The 21,620-nt window shown below is 40.1% G+C and overlaps 1 long non-coding RNA gene and 1 pseudogene across 1 annotated transcript in view; one reads left to right on the top strand and one right to left on the bottom strand.

The window, feature by feature from the left end:
- Nucleotides 1-4,396, top strand: part of LOC102553927 (uncharacterized) — a 38,324-nt gene extending 33,928 nt beyond the window's left edge. The window contains exon 3 of the long non-coding RNA XR_005494198.2: nucleotides 1,862-4,396. This is a non-coding gene — a long non-coding RNA (uncharacterized LOC102553927). The remainder of the gene's footprint in view (nucleotides 1-1,861) is intronic.
- The window catches only part of LOC120097060 (uncharacterized), a 48,071-nt pseudogene extending 27,549 nt beyond the window's left edge, over nucleotides 1-20,522 (bottom strand).
- Between the last annotated feature and the right edge of the window lie 1,098 nt (nucleotides 20,523-21,620).

The following is a 21,620-nucleotide window of genomic DNA, read 5'->3' as shown; positions in this document are numbered from 1 at the left end:
ATCCTGCAGTTCAGGTTGCGTTTGGTTTAAAAAATTTGGCAAAGGCACAGTTGGGAATCTACAGTTTTATATTGTCTTCCTAATGTTTATTTCTTTTAACTGTGCCTTGTTCCCAAAAGCCATCTGATATGTCTTGTACAGCTAAGTCTATGTGGTTACAGGATGCAACGTTTTTAAAGTCTATAATCCTAATACTCAGGAAGCTGATGGGGGAAAATTGAGAGTTATGGACCAGCCTGAACTATATAAGGAGATTGAATCTCAAAGAAGAGAAAAAGAAAAATGGAGACATGAAGGGCATACATTTATAGGTCATAATCATACAGCCATTAACAGGATAGTTCTATGACAAAGTCCTTTACATACTGTGTCGATGTGCCAGTTATTTCCAGCATCCCTATTTGCTAATCTTCAGGACTGAAAGAGGTGATTTCTACATGACATTTTCCTTATTCTAGGGATTTATTGGCGGTCTAGCAATCAGTCCACAAACATTTAGTAAATCTCCATTGTGAGCAAGGCATTTTATTAGGTGGTACCATGAGTCACAAGAAAGAGTTTCGCCTACTGAATCATTAACCTCACTTCCTGTATTAAGTGTGCCCTTTGAGAGGCTCTTCTGTCATCTGGCCACAGTAATGGGCTTATGAAATCAGACTTCAATTATAGCTTAACTAAAGAAAGTCCATAGTAGCCTTCTCAGAATGGGAAAGCAAGGGACAAGGGAAAGAGTGATGGACAGATAAAATGAGAGAGACACAACTACTCCAGTGAGAACAGAGTGACTTACAGTCACTGACAGGCCTTACAAAACACTGGTCTTAGAGATGAAGAAGAGAAATAGATTCAAGATGAAAAGAAGAGTTTTCCAAAGCTTCAACACAGGTCACTGAAATCCCTGCATGTGGACAAACAGAAGACATTCTTTCCCAAGGGGAGAGAGGATGAAGATACCAGATGAACAGAAGGAGTACTGTCAAGACAAAACAGTAACCCTCAGATTAGAACCCATTCTTCAGACATGCAACTCTCTCAAAAGATGGGACATTGAGTTTACAGACTAAATTCGCTTGGTTAGGGAGCCCCATACCCATACCCCATTAAGCCAGAATCCAAATATTCTTTTTGTGCTTCCACTGCACAAGGTTAAATTGCTGAGTCATCATGATATTGAGAGAGGACAGAAGGATTCTTTAAATTATGGATCATAGCTGCCTCTTCCTGAAGTGAACAGGAAACAGAATCGCTCCAAGCAGTAAGTGCTTAGTCTCTATTTTTACAGTTGTTACCATGCAGTCACAAACAAAAATTGATGATGAAAGAATTAAGTTAATCTATCCATGCAATGTCATTACTCACTTCCTAGGTTCTGGAGCTCCCTAAAGCAAAGAAAGAATATAATTTCTAAATATTACATTGCTAGTTGGTTTTATAGCTATCAAGTTCGTACAGGCACATAAATCAGAAGGTATTCAGAGAAAAGAAGCAGATGTTTGCATTCTCCAAACAAGTAAAATCATCTTCTCTTTTATATGGCACAAATCCTCAGCCTTTTCATCAATATGTGAACTGTAAAATAAATTGAGATCCAATATCTAGGTAGTTTGTATTCCTCTATGACCACTCCTGCCCTCATGCCCTCCAAGTTTTCAGAGCTATCAGAGTAGGACCTGAAGATACTCTGTTATTAATTTCCACAGCAATACAATTTGTGACAAAGAGTCCAACTTCATGTGGAGGCAGAAGCAGGCAGAAACCAATCCCTATTTTATTTTTTTTTTGTTTTGTCTTATTTGAGGTAAGGTATTTCTCTGTAGCCTAGCCTGGACTCAACTGAGATTCTCCTCCCTTTCCCTCCCAGGTACTGGGATTATATGTTTCTGCAAATGTCTTTGGAATTTTTTTAAACCATCTTTCCCTCAATTCAAGAGTATTCATCTGAACAATATTAGAACCATGATGGAGATAATTAAAAAAGAAAAGGAGGAGGAGAAAGAAGGAAAAGGAGGAGGAGATTGAAGGAAGAAGGAAGAAGGAGCAGGAGGAGGAAGAGGAAGAAGAGGAGGAGGAGGAGGAGGAGGAGGAGGAGGAGGAGGAGGAGGAGGAGGAGGAGGAGGAGGAAGAGAAATGAATGTATTCAAAAGTCAGCCTACTAAAGAGGTTCTGACGAGACTGTTTTTTCAACAGACTGTATTCTTTTTGGTTTTAGGCTTTGGCTCCTTGTCAACTTGCACATAGTCCAAGGCACATTAAGATACTTGAATGAAAGTGTCAAACCAAGTTTGTCCAAAAGATAACAAAGGAATAAACATGGTGCTGTTGCTAACAGCTTGCTTCACAGTGCTTCCTTTAGCTCATATACTCATTAGCTCTATATACACCCTGTGAGAGCTCAACATACCCAGAGTCTGTCATTTACACACAGACCACGGCTCCCAGCATCCTTTGTATACAACAGAGTTTCCATGATTACTAGTAAAAAACATGAGCTTTTTTAAAAATTGTGGATTATGCAAGTATGTTGATAACATTGTCATTTTGTATTATTTTTGGATGGATGAAAATTATTACTTTTACATGGAATAAACCGGAAGCCATTTACATTTAAAACACTATAATATATGTAATGTCCTTGGTGACCTTTTCTGTATTCTGTTCTCAGGCCTGTTGTACAAACTCTCTAATATACCTCAGATAGCATCATCTTCCATGTAGATACCATATCCTCAGTCAAGAATGCATGAATGGTTGCCCGTGGACACTGGAACATCTCCTGGAAAGCACTCTCTGCTGATGTTTCATTCTGCAATTGGTAGTCAGTATAAAACTCATTGAATGATGCAAAACTATGAGTGTTTTTCATGCTCTACAATGTTGATAGCAGCCTCATTCATAATAGCCAGAAGCTGAAAACAACCCAGATGTTTCTTAACTGAGGAATGAATAGAGAAAATGTGGTTTATTTTCACAATGGAATACTATTCCGCTATGAAAAATGAGGACGTCATGAATTTTGCAGGCAAATGAAAGGAACTAGAAATTTTCATCCCAAGTAAAGTAACTCAGACACCAAAGGACATGCATGGTATGTATTCACTGATAAGTGGATCAACTTTTAAGATAGAGTTTTGGTATATGGCCTTGAACTTAGGTCTTTCCTGTATTGGCCTGTCCGGGGTTAGAATTATGGGTAATTACCACCTTAGCTCTTGATTTTGTTAATACAGAATTCACTTTGCCCAGATATGAGATCAATTCACATGATGGTTTTTCAATATTAATGTTTTTGCAAAATATGATAAATACTTTTTATGTTCTTACCAAAACTACTACAGAATACTTTACTAATATATGCCTAAGAGTTTTCATAAAGAAGAAACTAGCTATCCTTCTTATATGCTTCCTGATGATTCTTTATCACCTCTTCTCTGTGTGTCTGGATCTGAGAACTTACTGAAATGCCAGTTCTAACTCAGTAGATCTAGGATAGAGATTGAATCAACCAAAGAGCATATATGGGCTAGACCTAGCCCCAACCCCCAACATATGTAGCAGATGTGCAACTTGCTCTTCATACAGGTTCCCCAACATTACTGGGCAGAGAGTGTTCCTGAATCTGCTGCCTGCTCATGGATCCTGTTCCTCTAACTGGAATGCCCGGTCGTCTCAGACGGAAAGTATTGCCTAGTAATGCAGTGAAGTGATATGCCAGGGCAGATGGGTACACGGTTGGGGGGGGCTCCCCATTCTCCGAGGAAAAGGGGTTGAAGGAGCTATGTGTGTGGGTGGGGGGGAATATTGTGAAAAGGAATGGCTGTGATCTACCAGAATTTAAAATGAATAAATTAACAGAAAATGAAATAAATGAACTATTTCAATGATGGGTGTTATTGAGTCTAATATAAACATTGTCGTATTTTTTTTTTCTTTTTCGGAGCTGGGGACTGAACCCAGGGCCTTGCACTCGCTAGGCAAGCGCTCTACCACTGAGCTAAATCCCCAACCCCACATCGTCATATTTTTATACAATATGAATGTTATTGGACATTTTACCATGATGCATATTCATGTTGAAAAATGTAGACTTGACTAAAGCCTCCGACACATATGTATCAGAAAGGCAGTTTGTTCTTTATGTGGGTCCCCCAACAACTGGAGTGTGGGCTGTCCCTGAATCTGTTGCCTGCCTGTAGATCCTGTTCCCCTAACTGAGCCACCTTGTCTGGCCTCAGTTGGAGATGTGACTAATCCTGCAGTGACTTGATGTGCTAGAGAGGAGTAATACCTAGGGTAGACCTCTCCCTTCTCAGAGGAGAAGAAAAGGGTGTTGAAGAAGGAATTCTGTAAGAGGAACTGGGAGGCTAATATTGAGATATAAAGTGAATAAATAAGTAAATTAAGGAAAGATGAATAGATAAAGGGGAATAAATGAGAATAATCTATAATAACACATAATATTTATGAAGAGACCATGCTGAAAGCTATTAATTTGCATGATGATCTAAAATAAACATCTAAGCATGGCAGCTCATATACTTGAGAGACAGAAGCAGGCAGATCTCCTCGAGTTCCAGGCCAACATGGTCAACAAAGCAATTTCTAGGACATTGGGGCTATGTAGACAGACCAGTCTCAAACAAACAAATAAAAGTAATCAATATATGTGTTTATCCTGATGGCATGATTTTATTAGCCAGATTTCTTGAGTTCAGTTTCCATCTATTATTATTGGATTTACAGATCTAGAAGAAAGGGTTTTCTAGACATGATATCCTTTGTATCCACCCTTGCTGACCTTCTTAGCCTCAGGCCATGCCATCCACCCACATATATTCCATATTCCAGTCACATTTAACTTAGATCTGTTCCTGAAATGTTCCACTTGGAATGTCCTTACCTCATCAGCCCCTGTCTGAAAACCTTACTCATTCTTTCCCTAAACTGATATAACTACATTAGAATTCAATCATTAAGAAGAAACTAGATTCATGGCACTAAGTAACCATGGGGGTTGTGGGGAAGATCTCATACTAGTAGGCTAGCATTACACCTGAAAGTTCTAGAACAAAAAGAATCACACAAAAAGGAGTAAATGGCAAAAAATAAACTCAGAGCTGGAATCAATAAACTAGAAACAAACAAAGAAAATACACAAAGAATCAATGAAAAAAGAGTTCTTCAAGAAACCCATAATATTGACAAAGTCTTATTCAAACTAACTAAAAACAGAGTGAGAATATCAAAATTAACAAAATTAGAGATGAAAGGGGGAACCAATATCCAAAATATATAATGAACTCAGAAATTAGATACCAAGAAAACAAATACCCCAGTGAAAAAGTGGAATACAGACTTAAACAGAAATCTCACAAGAGGGATCTCAAGTGGCTGAGAAATGCTTGAAATGTTCAGCATCCTTAGTCATCAGGGAAATGCAAATCAAAACTCCTTTGAAATTCCGTCTTGCACTTGTCAGAATGGCTATGCTCAATAACACAAGTGACAGCGCATGCTGGTAAGGATGTGGAGTGAGGGGACCACTCATCCATTGCTGGTAAGAGTACAAGCTTATACAACCATCAGGGAAACCACTGTGGTAGTTCTTCAAGAAAACCTACTTCAAGATCCAGCTGCACCACTCTTAAGCATATACCCAAAGGACACTTCTTCCTACCACAATGAAAGTTTTTCAACCACGTTCATTGCTACCGTATTCATGATAGCTAAAAAACTGGAAATAACCTCGATGTCCCTCAACAGATGAGTGAATAAAAAGAAAATGTGGTACATTTACACAGTGGTATATTATTCTGGTGTTAAAGAAAAGATCAAACCATGAAATTAATATGTAAATCATTGAAACGGGAAAGATTAATTGTGAGTGGGTAACCCAGACCTAGAAACACATAATTATATTTTTTGTATAGAAATATTAGTTTTTAATTAAATGATAATCAAGCTACAATTCGTAGAATTTGGGCATAAAATAGGAACTATGTAGGGGGCAAGAGTGACAGATAGATCTCCTTAGGAAAGGGAAATAGAATACATCGTTATAATAAATTGTGGGGGGAATGGAACAGGTGGATCAAGTGGAAAGGGAGAGGCAGGCAAGGAAGGGAATACAGAGAGACATAGCTAAAATTATGGGCCATTTGATGGGTAGTATGCAAACCTAATATAGTAGAAGCTTTCTGAAATATATACATATATGAAGGCAATTTAAACAAAATCACCAAATGAGGGAGACAGAGCCCAAACAGTACATTTCTTCACACCAAATGAAGCTCCCAATACTGGAATATCTAATAAAATTGTTGACCAAAGAGGTCCCATGAGAATTCCCAAATAACCTAGGATATTGTTCTCCACAAACTGACAAGGCCCCGTTAGTGAAGACAACTCGGTGAACATGAAGAAGATGAGGCGGTGGTGCCTACATAGAGCTTTCACTCCTATGTACTAATGTACATGAAGATACTCTCCAGGCTACCAAAGGGGAAAAAAAAAAAACAAAACATTAGACACCAAGCCATCCAGAAACCCTTTGATGTACAATGGTGTCCTACTTGCAAGATACGCTAGTGCAGTAATTGAACAATGTTTGTGGGCATAAGCAACACATCTCTAATTAGACTTAATGTCCACTCCATGAGATGGTATCATCCATACCCTACACTGCTTGGGTTGGGCTTGGGTACCTCAGGAGCCTAAGTCCCTTGAATAAAACCAAGTTCAAAAAAATAAAAAATAAATAAAATACACCACCACCAACAAAAAAGTAGCAATAAATGGCTCTTAGTAACTTTCTGCTGTACCCATAGATCAGTGCTTTGTTCAGCTGTAATCAGAGAAGCTTCTCCCTGCAGCAGATGGCAACAAATACCCACAGCTAGACATTATGCAGAGAATGAAAGACCTTCGAACACTCCGCACTAAATGGGAGGTCCCCACCAAAATTCTACCCTTTGTGTTCAGGTCACCCTGTGGAAGAGGAGGTAGAAAGTGTAATAGACAGTCGGGATAGAGGACACCAAGGAAACAAGGCCCTCTAAATCAACAGGATCAACGCATATGTAAACTCCTAGAGACTGAGGCAGCATGCACAGGGCCTGCTGGGACCTGTAGCAGATGGGGTCCTAATGCTGAAAGGAGAGATAGACACATGTCCCCATCCCTAATTTAGAAGCTATTTTAAATTGATAATCACTTGCAAATGAATATTTAGTTGTCTCTAAGAGAGTATCACTGGGAAAACAAAGTACTTTTAAGGGTAAGCTACATGCCCAGAACCAGAAATCAAATTTGGTCAGGGCTCTTTAAAATTTTACACACACACACACACACACACACACACACCTTTGTACCCTACAGGTAGGTTTCTTGTAGCTATATTATGGCCCCTGTTTTACTGTTTTTTTTATGTGATTCCTGAGTTTCAAACAAGAGGAATCTGTATCTGTTTCAAGTGCCTTTTCTTGAGCTCTCTTTCTTCTCTTTGTTTTGTCATATTCACATGTATTAGTTTTTGTCTTATTATATTTTATTATTATCCCTAGAAGCCTGTTTGTTTTCTCATAGAGACAGAGAGTTGTCTGGGTGGAAGGAGAGTTGAGGAGTGGAAACTGTAATCAGGATATATTATGTAAGACAAAAAGCTATTTTCCATAAAAGAAAAGAAATTAAAAGAAGATATCAGATGTTTACTGCCAAGAAAATTGGATAATGTTACATGAATAAAAGCTGGTGCTAATTCTTCGTAATCCTTCTTTTAAAATAAATTGATAGATTAATTTTATTTCATTACTGAGAAGCTATTATAATACAAATGAGTATTCTAGAGGCTTTTTTTCCCCTCTTGTTTATGTTCTGGGTAAATGGATTTTTTTTCCCCAAAAGAATTTAAGTCTGTTTGTTTATCACCATATCTCTAAAGACATTTGATGCCATTGCTCATGTCTATCTAGTAATCATGAAAGCTCAGAGACCTTCAAGAGGTTAAATGATCTTTCTATAAACTCAGGTAAAATAGAGGATTTCTTGGGGGTGGGGCATGGAAATAGATGATTTTTTTATTGCCTGGAGTTAAAGTATAATTACTTTTAAGCTACTTTCAGTTGAGATAACTTCTGAGATAATGCAGTGGAGTGTCCCAAGTTTGGTAGACTCCAAAACCTCTGTGAACTTCAACTGAATTCTGCCTTTAGTCCCCGAGAATGAGAGGAATTTGCAAGGTCCTCAGGCCTGTCTCCTTCTTATAAGAATCGTAAGATCCCTGTCATTTCAGAGGAATGACCAAATAACATAAGCTTTACTTTGCAAAATGTCCTTTGAAGATTTTACTTCTAGGATGTGAGGTAAATTTTAACAAAATCAGAACTTCAGACAGCCCTGCCTCAAAAGATGGGCTAGAATTTTGTGAACTCTTCCCAGCCCAAGTCTAAGGAGGTGTCCTGTGACTCCAAGGGGTTACACTGAGATTGGAAAATCACCTGAGTCCTATGAACCTACCCTATCACCATGCACTTACCTCTCCCTGTACATTTCTAAAACTCTTTAAAGATATCAATATTCAAGTAGTAAATCCAAATCTCTATATACCTAGAGATGTAGGTGACTCCTGAAGTAATTGTTCATGGCCTACCTACCTGCTCCCAACTGATTTTAATATGTGGGATGGCTAAGATCTGCTGGCTCCATCAGCCTCAGGTTCTCCATATGCAAACTATGCTACCTCTTTGTTCACAGGTTGCCATAAGAATGAAAGGAAACAATGTGTCACATAAATGCTCGTTACAGTTTAGAAATGTAGTAAGAACACTGTATGCTTTGGTTTAATTCCTTCCTTCCTATTAACCGGTTGGACCACATGTCATTTGTTCTACAGGCTTCCTTGTTTACCGTTTCTCATTGAAACTGACCAATGACTGAACCTCCCTCCACACAAGGAATGCTGTAGATTTTATACCTGCAACATTGAGCCTATAGCCTTTCTAGCCAAGCCTGGCTCACAAGGGACTTGTATTCCCTCTTACAAACTAGATGGTCCAGAGAGAACACCCAGAAAGACTCCTTTTCTCTGTTGCAATTTGTAATAATTCAATATGCATTGCTTCTTCAAGGTGTCCCCTGAGATGCATTTACAATCTTGGTTCCTGCCAGACACTTGTTCTTACCTATAAGCCCACCATTCAGTAACCTCACAATAGTTCACTTCAAGAATAGCCTGAGCACTAAAGAGTTCTAAAATGAGGGGAGGCGGGAACTAGACAAACAGACATAGAGTCAGAGACAGATAGACAGACAGACAGACAGACAGACACACACACACACACACACACACACACACACACACATACACATACACACACGGAGACACACATATAAACATGGGCCTTCTTTGTATACACTATTAGCCAAGAAGATGAAACAGAGTAAGAGACCAGAAAAAAAGAAAAACACAAGACTAGGAAAGGCAGAAGCAGCAGAGGGAGAGAAGATGTAATGGAGAGAAAGAGGGAGTTAGTTTGGGATCCTACCTTCACTCTACTAAATCAGAATCTCGAGTTTGGAAAAGTTTGTAAATGTGTTTTTAGCACACTGTTCAGATGACAGCTATGCATTAATAATAACATATAGGAAAAGGATGGTTGTAGAGAAAGTCATCAGATTTCTCCTCTTGTTCATTCCTACCTACTACAATTTACACAGAAACCAGAGAGTCAGTTAAAGCTCCTCTGATGCCTTCTTGTGGAGTGAAGGTGAGTACTGACACTAACAATTGCATAACTCCCGTTTTCTTAACTGTTTTCTTGTCCTCAAAAGCAACTCTGCTCTCCTGGTGTCTTAGGACTGAACAAGATCTTACACAGCACCCAATCGAATCTCCTCTTGTATGAGACAAGGTCCAACTTTCCCCAAATCACTGGCCTAGTAATGGCATATGCACAGGGATAAATGGCTACAGACTCCTCCTACCAAAGACGAAGGTTTTAGCCTTGCTGCCTCCATAAAGGTGCTGCTAGAACATTGTCCCCAGCCAGTTATTAATCCTACACACTTCTAGAAAAAAAAAACATCTCTTAAGCCTGAGAATATGTCCCATGTCACAGATTATGATAATAGCAACCCATTGAGGAAGGCTTCCTATGAAATGCAGATTTCAAATACATAACTTAAAAAAGGAAATAAAAACAAAAAAGAAGCATTTTTACAGTGCTGAATGTACCAGATATGGAAATGGTTTTCTCTGAAATGCATGGGGCTCTTAGGGGCAAAAGTGGGTTGCAAAAAGGTAAATGATTACCAGAGCCATAAGGCTGTTGAGTCACAAGCTTGTACAGGTGACCCAAGCTAACCGACTGACAGGTAGCACAGGAAGTCTGCATGGTGCGTCATCATTGCCACACTAGGAAGAGTCCAGAGTGCTGGGGTCACTAGATGAGCCTATGCAGTCATTGCTTTGGAATTTATAAATGTATGTCCGTGGATACATGAAGCCTTACGCTTGCTTACTTAGCTTGGCGTCCTGCTCTTATTGCTCTCACTTTTATTATTAAGTGCTTTTATGTTTCTGAAGCTTGATTCATTAAGTAAATGCCATCATCCTATCTGGGACATTGGTCATTTTTACTGCAAAAGAAAAACTACGAATCATTACTTCAAGAGCATATGCCACATACTTTCCATGTCCTAAAGTTTTCAACTGCTCTTATTTTCTTCGGAGCTGATTCGTTGTAGGGAATAGCACATTGCCCAGAGGTAATCATGAAGCAGGAGAGGATGGGGTTAGTCCTCTGTAGGAAAGCCCATGGTGATTTTTGCTGTTTGCCATGTTTAGCGTTAATCTCTGTTTCCTCAATATCACTAAAGGGATTTAGAAATAAACTTGTAGTTGACGTGGATAAAAATGACTCCAAGTCAAAATCATAGGAGAATTTACAAATAGACAAATTACCATTCTTATTCTGTATGGAATAGGTAGCCTATTATTTTCAACTGGTCATTCCCCTTTAAAAGAAAACATAAATAAAACATGACTGGGGGAAACTAGACTACATCATTAACTTAAACTGCCCATCCTGAGGAAGAAGATACAGAATAGAAACACATGTGCACCTGCAGTGTGCCTGTAGGAAGTGTCCTTGCTTACAAATGATACACAGACTATGTTCCTACTGGCTTTTATTTCCATGCTTTTCAGAGCACATTCATGAAAATGTCTAGATTATCCTTTGTGCTTGCTACATGGCTAGTCTGAAAACTCATGCAACAAACAATCCAGACTCTTAAAAGCTGAGGATGCTTTGATGCCCCTAAATGAAGGAAAAGAAAGGAGCTTTCACCTTCCACCTTGACCAACTTGACTTTTTTAGGTGGTGCACAGGCTCAGTAACAGAGGAAAGGGGGAATCCCACGCTTACCAAGAGTTCAATGGCAAACATAAGGTTAGGGGCTTCACCTACAGTTTCTGGTTTTGCTCACACCACCATGGACAGCCAAAACTATTATTGCTTACCAGATAAAAAGCAAAGGCTCAGAGAGGTAAAAAAAAATAATTCACTAAGACTATGAAACAGTAAGTATAAAAGATAGGTCACGGGAAGGGGTGAGTGGTTCAGTGGGGGAAAGGGGATAACATTTGAAATGTAAGTAAAAAAATCCAATAAATATTTTTTTTTAAAAAAAGGTATGTCAAGACAGAGCTTGGCCACCATAATTCAAAGGTAGTGCATTCTTTCCATGTGGTTAAAGGGTGAATATAGCCAGGTGTGGTGGTGCATGCCTTTGATCCCAGCACTTGGGAGTCAGAGGCAGGTGGATCTCTGTGAGTTCAAGGCCAGCCTGTTCTACAAAGCAAGTTCCAAGATAGCTCAGGCTACACAGATAAACCCTGCCTCAAAACAGCAACAACAACAACAACACACACACACACACACACACACACACACACACACACACACAAGCAAACAAAAATGAACATGCTCTTCTTCTTTGCAAAGAGATCATAGGTTGAATCTATCCGTCATCTACAGGCTTTTTGGCCTGTTTGGTTTTGGATTAAATTCTGTCTCATTTGATTTTTTCAGAAGGAGAAAGAAAATTAGAACTGTGAAACTGTAGTTCCATGAAACTCAATAAGGTCCCTTTTGAGACCTCTTAAACAAATGATAATGACCAGATGCCTATGAAGCTATTCTCCTTAGCAAGGCAAAAACAAGTTCCACTTAAAATTATCCCTGGAAGATTTAATGAAAAATTCAAAATTGCATTTACAAAGAGAGCATGGGTTGAGTTTATGGGAAAAGTTCAGAATGGCACTAACCAGGTCTTCTTGGTAGCATGGTCCCTTTCTGTCCTCCAGAACCTAAAAACGTGCAAACACACTGGGTCGTTCATTGAATATCGCCTGACCCTTGCTGCTGCTTAGGTAGCTGATGACACTAGAAACTCAGACATCTCCCATCTTAGTACCCAGAATCCCTCTGAGTGCTGGGTCAGGAAAGGAGATCTAGATACAGCTTCTCAGTAAAAGCAAAGGAATTTTTAGATGCAGGCACTATTTCTTTTTGCTTTAAAGATACGTCCTTTAACATCCTGGTAATTTCCCAGAATCCTGCAGGTGCCTAGTATAAATGCCTCGGGGACTATAAACTCTGAAATCCAAATGACCTCATTTTGTATCCCCAATAAACAACTCACTAATTACATGAACCTGAGTCTCTGTGACCTCATTTGTAGACCAGGAAACATACAACCAACCTTGCCACATTGTTTTGAGGATTAGAGATAATACACATAAAAATGTTTGGAAGATACTTAGGCAAGAGCCTGTGATCCTTGGTTAGTCATGTCAGCCTTAAATATGACTGAGACATAAAATCATAAGCATTTAGAAGGATATGGAAGGCTCATTTCAGCAGCCTTTCCAGTGTAGCAGTACATTCTCCAACATTCTTGGTGAATACAGTTTGAACACTTTCTGCTTTGGAAGGCTGGGCACCACTAGAGGGTCATAAAACAAAAATAATGATTTGTTTTCAGCTATGCGGAGGATTACAAAACAATCAAGGAACATTATTCAGAGAGACGCGGATGGCGAGAAGAAAAGTCTGTAGGAGTTTTGAGCAAGGAAGGATTATTAAGTCACGTAGAGACTACCTAAGTCACTGGGCGCTGAACATTGGGAGAAAAATGCATTTACCATCACAAAGCAGCAAATTAACAGCACAAGTAAATCTGTGTGCAGTTAGCTGTCCTGGAAGGGTTGCTGCTCACAGTTTGAAGTAATAAACTTGGAAATTTTCTTTTTGTAGTTACTAAAGAAACAAAATCAAAATGAGAAAAATTTTTATCAATTATTCAGATTGTCTTTATTATTTTGTGTGTCAGTGTATACGTGTGTGTGTGTCAGTGTGTTTGTGTGTTGTGTGTGTGTGTGTGTACTTATGTGCAGTGCCACACAGGCCAAAAAAGGTGGAGTTAGAGGCAGCGGTGAGCTGTCCAGTGTATATGCTGGGAACCCAATTTGCATCCTCTGCAAGATCAGTAAGTCTCTGGACTGCTGAGCCTTCTCTCCAGCTCTATCATTTGATTTTTAAGAAGTTATTTTGTGCCATTCCTATCCTTTTGCGCTACTCAACTTAGAAAATGTGCTGTTGGGAACATCAAGTTCATCATAAAAAAACAACAACAACAAAATCTGGGTTGGTATGGCTCAACAGACATTCTGGGTTGGTATGGCTGCTCAGCTGGGCCCAAAAGAGACAATACAAAGTATTAAGAAAGAGAACACTGGTGACATGTGTCCCACAGCCAACACACTTTAGCTCCAAGAATGATAGACGTGCTGCCTCGGAGCCTGTCGTAACCATAGGATTGCACTCATACCACTACATGTAGCAGGACCTCATGGACTACAGGGAGATTCAAAAACCAGAACACTAGCTATGGTCACAGAGTCTGTGCCCTGATCCAGCTTGATAAGGGTATCTCTCCCTCCTTGTCACAGAAGCTTCTTTTAGCATCGAATGGAGAGGATTGGAGTGAATTACAACTGGTCAAATTGCAGAGACCAAATGACCATAGGATGTGCAACACTATTAATCATATGCAATGCAAACCCTTCCCTTAGGATTAGTTAGAATCATGGCAGAGTGAGTGGAATGATGGGAAGAGCTGGAAGACCAGAACGCCTGACGCTAGATAGGATCCCATAGACTTGGCACGAACAATGCACTCATGAAATCCCAACAATATGGTTGCCTAAACAAGACCAACATATGACACCAGTTGACATGGCAATATGGAAGGGGGAAATTCCACATGGTTTTACCCATAGATGAAGAGTTACAGATGGTCAATGGCTGCTAAGAGAGGGAGAATCAGGTTCTTCCAGGGACAAATACCCCAATAGGTTATCTAACTCCAAGTGATCAACCCTAAACACACATGCATAAGAGCAAGCTAAATGAACTTATTAGATTGAGAGTGTATGTGTGTGTGTGTGTGTGTGTGTGTGTGTGTGTGTGTGTGTGTGATAAAGAAGATGATGTTATAAATTTAAAAGGAGACATGGGAAGAGTTGGGAAAAGGGAAAGTCAGGAGCCACATAGATGACATACTCATGTATGAAATTAAAAAAAAAAAAAAAAACCTTAGTCATTCATAAACACACAGATCTTTTTTCATTTTCACAGTAAATAGATTCCAATCAAGGAGAATCGGCACTTGAAAGGAATGAACATAACTATCCCTGAAGTAAAACAAAACTGGCCAAACCATGGAAAGAATCTGAATTTGTACCATTTAGAATTCGTTGACAACTTTGATTGAAGGATTAGAGAGAGTATTAAGGGTATTCAAAGTATAGGTAAACAACTGTCCTTAGGATCAACAAACTAGATTTTGTTTTCAGTATGCAATTAACTGTTCCTTTTTGCCTTTATTTTGCATCTCGCTCTCTCTCCCTCTCCCTCTCTCTCCCTCTGTGTGTGTATGTGTGTGTTCGTGTCTCTCTCTCTCTCTCTCTCTCTCTCTCTCTCTCTCTCTCTCTCTCTGTGTGTGTGTGTATGTGTGTGTTCGTGTGTGTGTGTATGTGTGTGTTCGTGTGTGTGTGTGTCTGTGTGTGTGTGTGTGTGTGCGTGTGCGCCATGAGTTTGTGTTCCCCTAGAGGCAAGAAGAGGGTGCTATACCCTTTAGTGCTAGCAGTGGTGATGCTGGGAATTGAATGCTCTTACCCTGGAAGAGCAGTAAGTGCTCTTAATTACTGAGCCATCTCTCCAACCCCAGTTAACTGTCTCCTATTTATGCACAGGAAAAGATAGCTGAAAATGTGAGCATCATTTTGAATGTACATTCTTTATTCTTATCAAAATACTAACAAAATCCGGGTGCTGTAGTAACGGTAGTAGCATACATGATGCAGGGGTTTGACTTTCAGCACTGACATAGATTCAAAACATACAAAAAAGAATCAGAATAAATTCTAAAAGGAAAGAAAAGGAAGAAAGGAAAAATATACTCTCAAAATATCTTTTTTTTTTTGGTCTGAAAAGAAAGATTGGTAGAATGAATATAACAGTCATGTCAGGGTCATTGTGAAGAGCAACAGAAACAATGAATGTGGTTTTGAAAACTGAAGCAAAGTTTGTACACTGAAGAGTCCTCAGGGGCCAGGAGACAATACAGACATATGAATCAGGGTCAGTATAACAATAAGGACAGTGGAGTTTATAGCTGGTTTCATACTAATGGGAAAAAGATACGCCGTGTCTGCCTAGGATCGATGGACCAACTCACCAATTCACAGGAGGCCGTCTTCTCTCTCTGTCCTCACATGGCAAAGAGGCAAGAAAAACCTGAGGTCTTTATCAGGACATTGATACCTTCCTTGGAGGCTCTGCCCTGCTGGCCTAGTTAGCTCCCAAAGGCTCAACCACCTCCCACCTCATCAGGGATTAAGTTTCCAAATGGAAACTTGGTGTAGGAGACAAAAAACCCTGGACGCTAGCATCTGTCCTTTTCTTCTCCAAGACTGTTCATTATCTCCCATGTGACTTTCCACTCCAATCCACCGTTGCATTCTCTACTTGTCGCAATAACTTCTGTATAAGAGTCACTACACATGACTCAGTTATAGTCTGGGTCTATCAGTGAACACCACATCTATCAGCTGCTCATCAAGAATGAAGAGGGTATGGTAGCACACATCTGTAATCCTGTCGTGGCCAGTCTTTAGTTGCAGGGCAATCCTTAGGTGACAGAGACAGGAGTATCATGAGTTCTCTTTTAGCCAGCCTGGACTACACGGATGGACTTTGGTCTTTGGAGGGTGTGGAGACAGGCAGTGCACAACACAGTGTGAACTGGAAGAGTCCCAATTCCCATCCATTCCCTCTCCCACCACTTAACCTATGCATGGTGCATCTTGGCCATCACAGGGTAAAGGTAGATCAGGGCAAAACAGAGACTTTTCTGCCAACAGACGGTGGGGACCATATTGGTATCCCAAACTGGTAGGTAATATGTTTAATTGTTGGGCAGTTTTCCCTAATATTAGTCTGAATCCATTCTTTGATCATTCTTTTCTTTTGGGATTTGGGCACACCATACCATATATTCTATAAATATGACTGAAGTAACTCTTGGAGCCACCAGTGACACTTGGATTGCCTTACTTGGCTGCATACTTTATAAGATAAATAAGTACACTGAGTGACTTCAATGATGGTCCACAGCTCTAGCCCAGGCCTCTCTGCTCTGATTAGTACGCTGCCTCTGATTCAGGCACCAGTGCTGTGTCTTGGCTTCTGTGAACTTTCCTGTTAGCAATCTCAACTTCTTAGTTTTCAAACTTCAGAGTTTTCAAAGCCCTTTCACACACACACACCACTTCTCAGTGGACCCCACAGGAGAGTAATATAAGCTATTATCACTCTCTCCTTTCAGACCAGGAAGTGTAGGTTCAGAGGGGTGAAAGAGTTCTCTGAAAGTTACCACATAATTAGAACACGGTGGGCCCAGAATCAATTATTGTTTTTACCATAAAACATTGCTTTTTTTTAAAAAATGTGCAGAATAAATGTAGCCCAAACACCTCTCTCTCCAGTGCCTTCTGTCATCATTCAGATTTCAGAATATTAAAAGGCATAATAAAGGGTGGAGTAATTGTAAGAGAGAGAGAACATTGTTATGATTGTTGGTTTAATGTCTTCGATGAAGCCAAATCACATACTGTGAATAATTTGTGGCAATGTCCTGGGCAAACACATTATGCGAACTATAAAAATGATGTATTGATATCTTAATTACTCAGGCATGTGTTCTTTGTGGACAGATTCCCAATCCTAGCCAGCTACCTTCGCTTATCTTTGATTGTAAAGTGCAGTTGTCTCCACTTAGAGAAAGACAGAAACAGAAGAGAAGATCAAGGCAGGGATCCCACAGAGAATGAAAAGCCCTGGAAATGTGGAAGAATTGGTTCGTCACTGACAGACCACCTTGAGTACTTCAGCTTCCTGGGCTCAGGATCACATCAGATGGAAGTCGTCATCACCAGCGGAAGACAAAACTGGTCCCTTCGTGGCGATGACGTAACTTTTAAAATCAAAGCTCGTTCAACAGCCTGTAAAATTTTCTTTTTAATGAAATACGAGTACTTTGAAAAACTGTGCTCCTAAGCATTGACATACCGAGGTCAGGTGAGGGGAACCCTTTGAAGATATGTACCCCAAAGATGTGAGTCATTTGTCAGTGCAATTGCTTAGAGAGGCTGTTCCCACTCATAACAAATGGCTTATACTTAGCTTTATATCCCTCCAGACATTACAATCCTGAGTTACTTACTTCAAAGCTAGACCACGCCATCCAATGCCCCCTCTCATCTTGTTGTAAAAGATGGCTAATGCCTTGTCCAAACTCTAGATGCCATGTGCCGCACCTCCTATTCACATCAACAGTGGAAATTCAGACCTTCTAGAACATGAAGGAATAGGAATTTAGTCTTCAGACAAGTGTTTCACATGTCACCCCAAGCAAGGTTCATGGGGAAAATGAAATATGACAATCTATTTAACTTAAAAAATACTAAATTGGAGTTAGAGACAGCTTGGAGATTAAGACCATGCACTGCTCTTAAGCAAGTTGTGAGTTTGACTCCCAGCACCCACTGATGGCTCACAATCATCTGTAACTCCAGTTCCAGGAGAATCCATTGTCTCTTCTGGCTTCTACAGGCTCCTGTAAGGATCAGCCCTCATGAACTCATGCAACCACACACATATACACATGAAAATAAATAAATAAATTCTTAAAATATAAAAATGTTTAAAATTTTTATTTTATTTTACAAAATTGAAGGCTAGAAAATACTGGCCTTGAGGGGCGTTTACAATGCCATTTTTAAAAAAATATTTTTGAGAGTTTTATTTTAAGTGGTCAAGTGTTTGCTTGCATGTATGTCTGTGGACCACAAGTGTGCCATGACCACAGAGGCCAGACGAGGGTAACAGAACCCTTAGGACTATAATTACAAATGGTTGTGAGCAACCCAGCATATGGGTATGGGAAGTTGAATCTGTATCCTCTAGAAAAGCAGCCAGTGCTCTTAACCACTGAGTCATCTCTCAAACCCCTACGATGATTTTGATGAAAGAGATGATGCACCATAAAAACATACTGGGTAGAATACAAACAAAAACAATAAATGCATTCTTATTTAGAAAAATTTCCTGGAAAGTCAACCATGTAAATCTCTCAATCTCTCTCTCTCTCTCTCTCTCTCTCTCTCTCTCTCTCTCTCTCTCTCTCTCTTTCTCTCTCTCTCTCTCTTTTTCTCTCCAATTTCATTACTTTATTACATAAAATTGTATGTATAGGATCCAAAGAACTGCCTTAGAAAATTAAAAAGCACATGTAACAATAAGAACTTAAAAAGTATAGTTCAGTCCTTAAAATCAAAGACTAGTTAAAATTGAATCTAGTTCTATCAATAACTAGAAATTAACTCTGCATGCATAGTGTCACTTAAAGTTCCATGAAAATATAAAATATTTCGATGAATGTCACTATATCTGGGACAAACATCACTGGCTTCAAAACTTGACACTAAAGGAATTTCCAATCAACACACGCTCAGAGGTTACACCGAGTAAGTGCGATTACAATTCCATTCAGAGATCTTGAATCCTCAGGTGTATATGTATGATCTGCTGTTGACAGAGAAAAACAAAAAACAAAAAACAAAAAAAAAACCTCTAATGCATAGTTTGGACACATCCTGACAGCAGGATCTTTTCACAGAGTTTCATCTATATCACAGAGCTGTTCTCCAGCCAAGGACAGGCTTCTCACTGTTGAACCCCTGAAACTCTGCGGCCTTCCAGCTTGAGCAGTATTGTAGGAGTCGCGAAGCTTACATTTCATGACTAAGATATGGAACTGGACTGTGGATCGTCCAGTACAATCATTGCAGAGAATATCAACAGTAACGTTCCGGTATTCTGATGGCATAGGAGTCGGTGCTACCTGATTATCTAATTGTCTCCAGTACCGAGTCATGTCTAAGGCAGAATGCTTACACAAAAGGCATCTGTAACCTTCTTTCAACATTTCTTCATAACACATTCTATTTAGGAGATGCCCACAAGGCAAGACATGAACAACAACACAGGAGGTGTGAATGTCCTCCAAGCAAATTGGACAATTCTGCCAGGAAACATTTTCAATACACTTGTGTTTTCCTCGAAGATTCATGACTAGGCATAAGTTACATTTCAAGCAATGGAAAAAAAATCTTCCTTTGGACCAATCCTACAAATCCCACAGCTCTCACAGTGATATTGTTTCTTGTCTTTGTCAAACAGGTGGCAAATAGTGCAGTAATATTCTCCAAACATGTGCTGCAGACCTCACAAGTCTGCAGGGCATGCTGGAGTTTTTCACAGTGTATGATGCACTGCACTTCCTTTACTTTGAAACGATCTAGCTGATGATCTTCATTGGTATCATGACACAGCCGACAAGTATAAAGCTTGTCAAAACAAGGTGCCTTGAGGAGACAGGCTCTGTCATAGTGCTCGCAACCCCGCAGCCCTTGCGCCAGGCCGCGGACGCCATCTTCCCACACTGTCGCCACCATTTCCTCCTCCCTCTCTCCCTCACAATCCATAGAATCTTCCCCCAGCTTGGAAGCCTTGCCTGAAAGAAGCAGAGCGGGCCTGTTACCCCTCCTCCTGGAAGCAGATGCCACCACAGTCAATATGGCAGCTGATCACGTGATTCTGGAGCAGCCGGATTTCCGGTTCCTGGTCAAAGGGAAGAAAGCCAAGTGAGACGCTTAGTCCTTGGTCAACATTAGTCGCTGCTAAGAGTAATAACTATTAGGTTGGCTCTTCTTAAGCCCCTCATCGCTGCCAGCCCAGATTACAGGGCGATGGGGGCCACTACGATGCCGGGCAGGGGCTGCGGCAGGCCGCCCTGGGCTCTGGTTCTTGTGAGAAGCAGCACCCTCTTGGCCCGCGGCCGCCGCCAAAAGGGCGAGTGTCTCTCTCTTAATGGTCCATAATTCACTGCTAAGTCACTTAGGGTCAATTCCATTTCCATGACTGGTTCTAGGGGCATATATGTAGAAAGGGAAAAGGGATGAAGAGACAGAGATACAGGCATCAGGCTATGTCCACCTAGTCAGTTTAGATATAGTTCCAAGGCCTGGGGGTAAGTTTTTAAAAGGTGAAGCAGTCACACTTTGAGTCAGCACTATAAATAAATAGCAGTGCATCCAAATTTCTAATGGTGCAAGCGATTTAGCTCAGTGGGTAGAGGTGGCAAAGGCTCACTATCTGAGTTTAATCCTTGGGTCCCACCCACACGGTGGAAAGAGAAAACGCATTTCTGAAAGTTGTCCTTGGACCTGTACATGTAAGTGTGCCCACACATACACTTGCATACATAAAACAAATAAAAACATAAGTAAAAATAAACACCTCTGTAATCAAGATTGCATGTAAAGGCTATATTTAATCATGGTCTCACTTATTGGGGGATAGGGAGATTTGCTTGTCTGTGTGTATGTAAATATATATGATGTATACGTATGTGTATGTGTATATGTATAGCTTTTGCATGTGGAGGGTGGTGATCTCCCATTCTCATACATATAAAAGCTAGAAATCTCTTCTGTATTTTGGGATAGGGTCTCTCATTGAACCTGGAGCACACAGGCTAGGTTGACTAGCTGGCTACTTGCCTCTGGGATCCTTGCTCCTGCTCTGTGTTGGGTTACAGACATGTGCCACCAAACCCATTTTTTCATATGGATTCTGAGGATGCAAATTCAGCTCTATGTGCTTGAGCAGTAAGCAGTTTACCCACAGTTTCTCTCCAGCCCCTCAATTACTCTTTGAAAAAGCATTTATTAAAACGGGATTAATTAAACAACATGTAAAACAGACTAATATCTAAACAGAGTTATGACTCTCCTGATTAAAAATCCTTACACTTAATGAGGAGGAAAGATTTGTATCTGAAACCTTGCATCTGTGTTCCCCAAATGAAAGATGCATTTATCATTAGCCCAGATCAGGAGGTTCAACTCTCACAAACACGCAAACTTCAGCTTT

Source organism: Rattus norvegicus, chromosome 15, assembly GCF_036323735.1.
Source record: "Rattus norvegicus strain BN/NHsdMcwi chromosome 15, GRCr8, whole genome shotgun sequence".
Taxonomy (NCBI): Eukaryota; Metazoa; Chordata; class Mammalia; order Rodentia; family Muridae; genus Rattus; species Rattus norvegicus.
The sequence above is the reverse complement of the archived record's forward strand: the minus strand, read 5'-3'. Positions and strand labels throughout refer to the sequence as shown.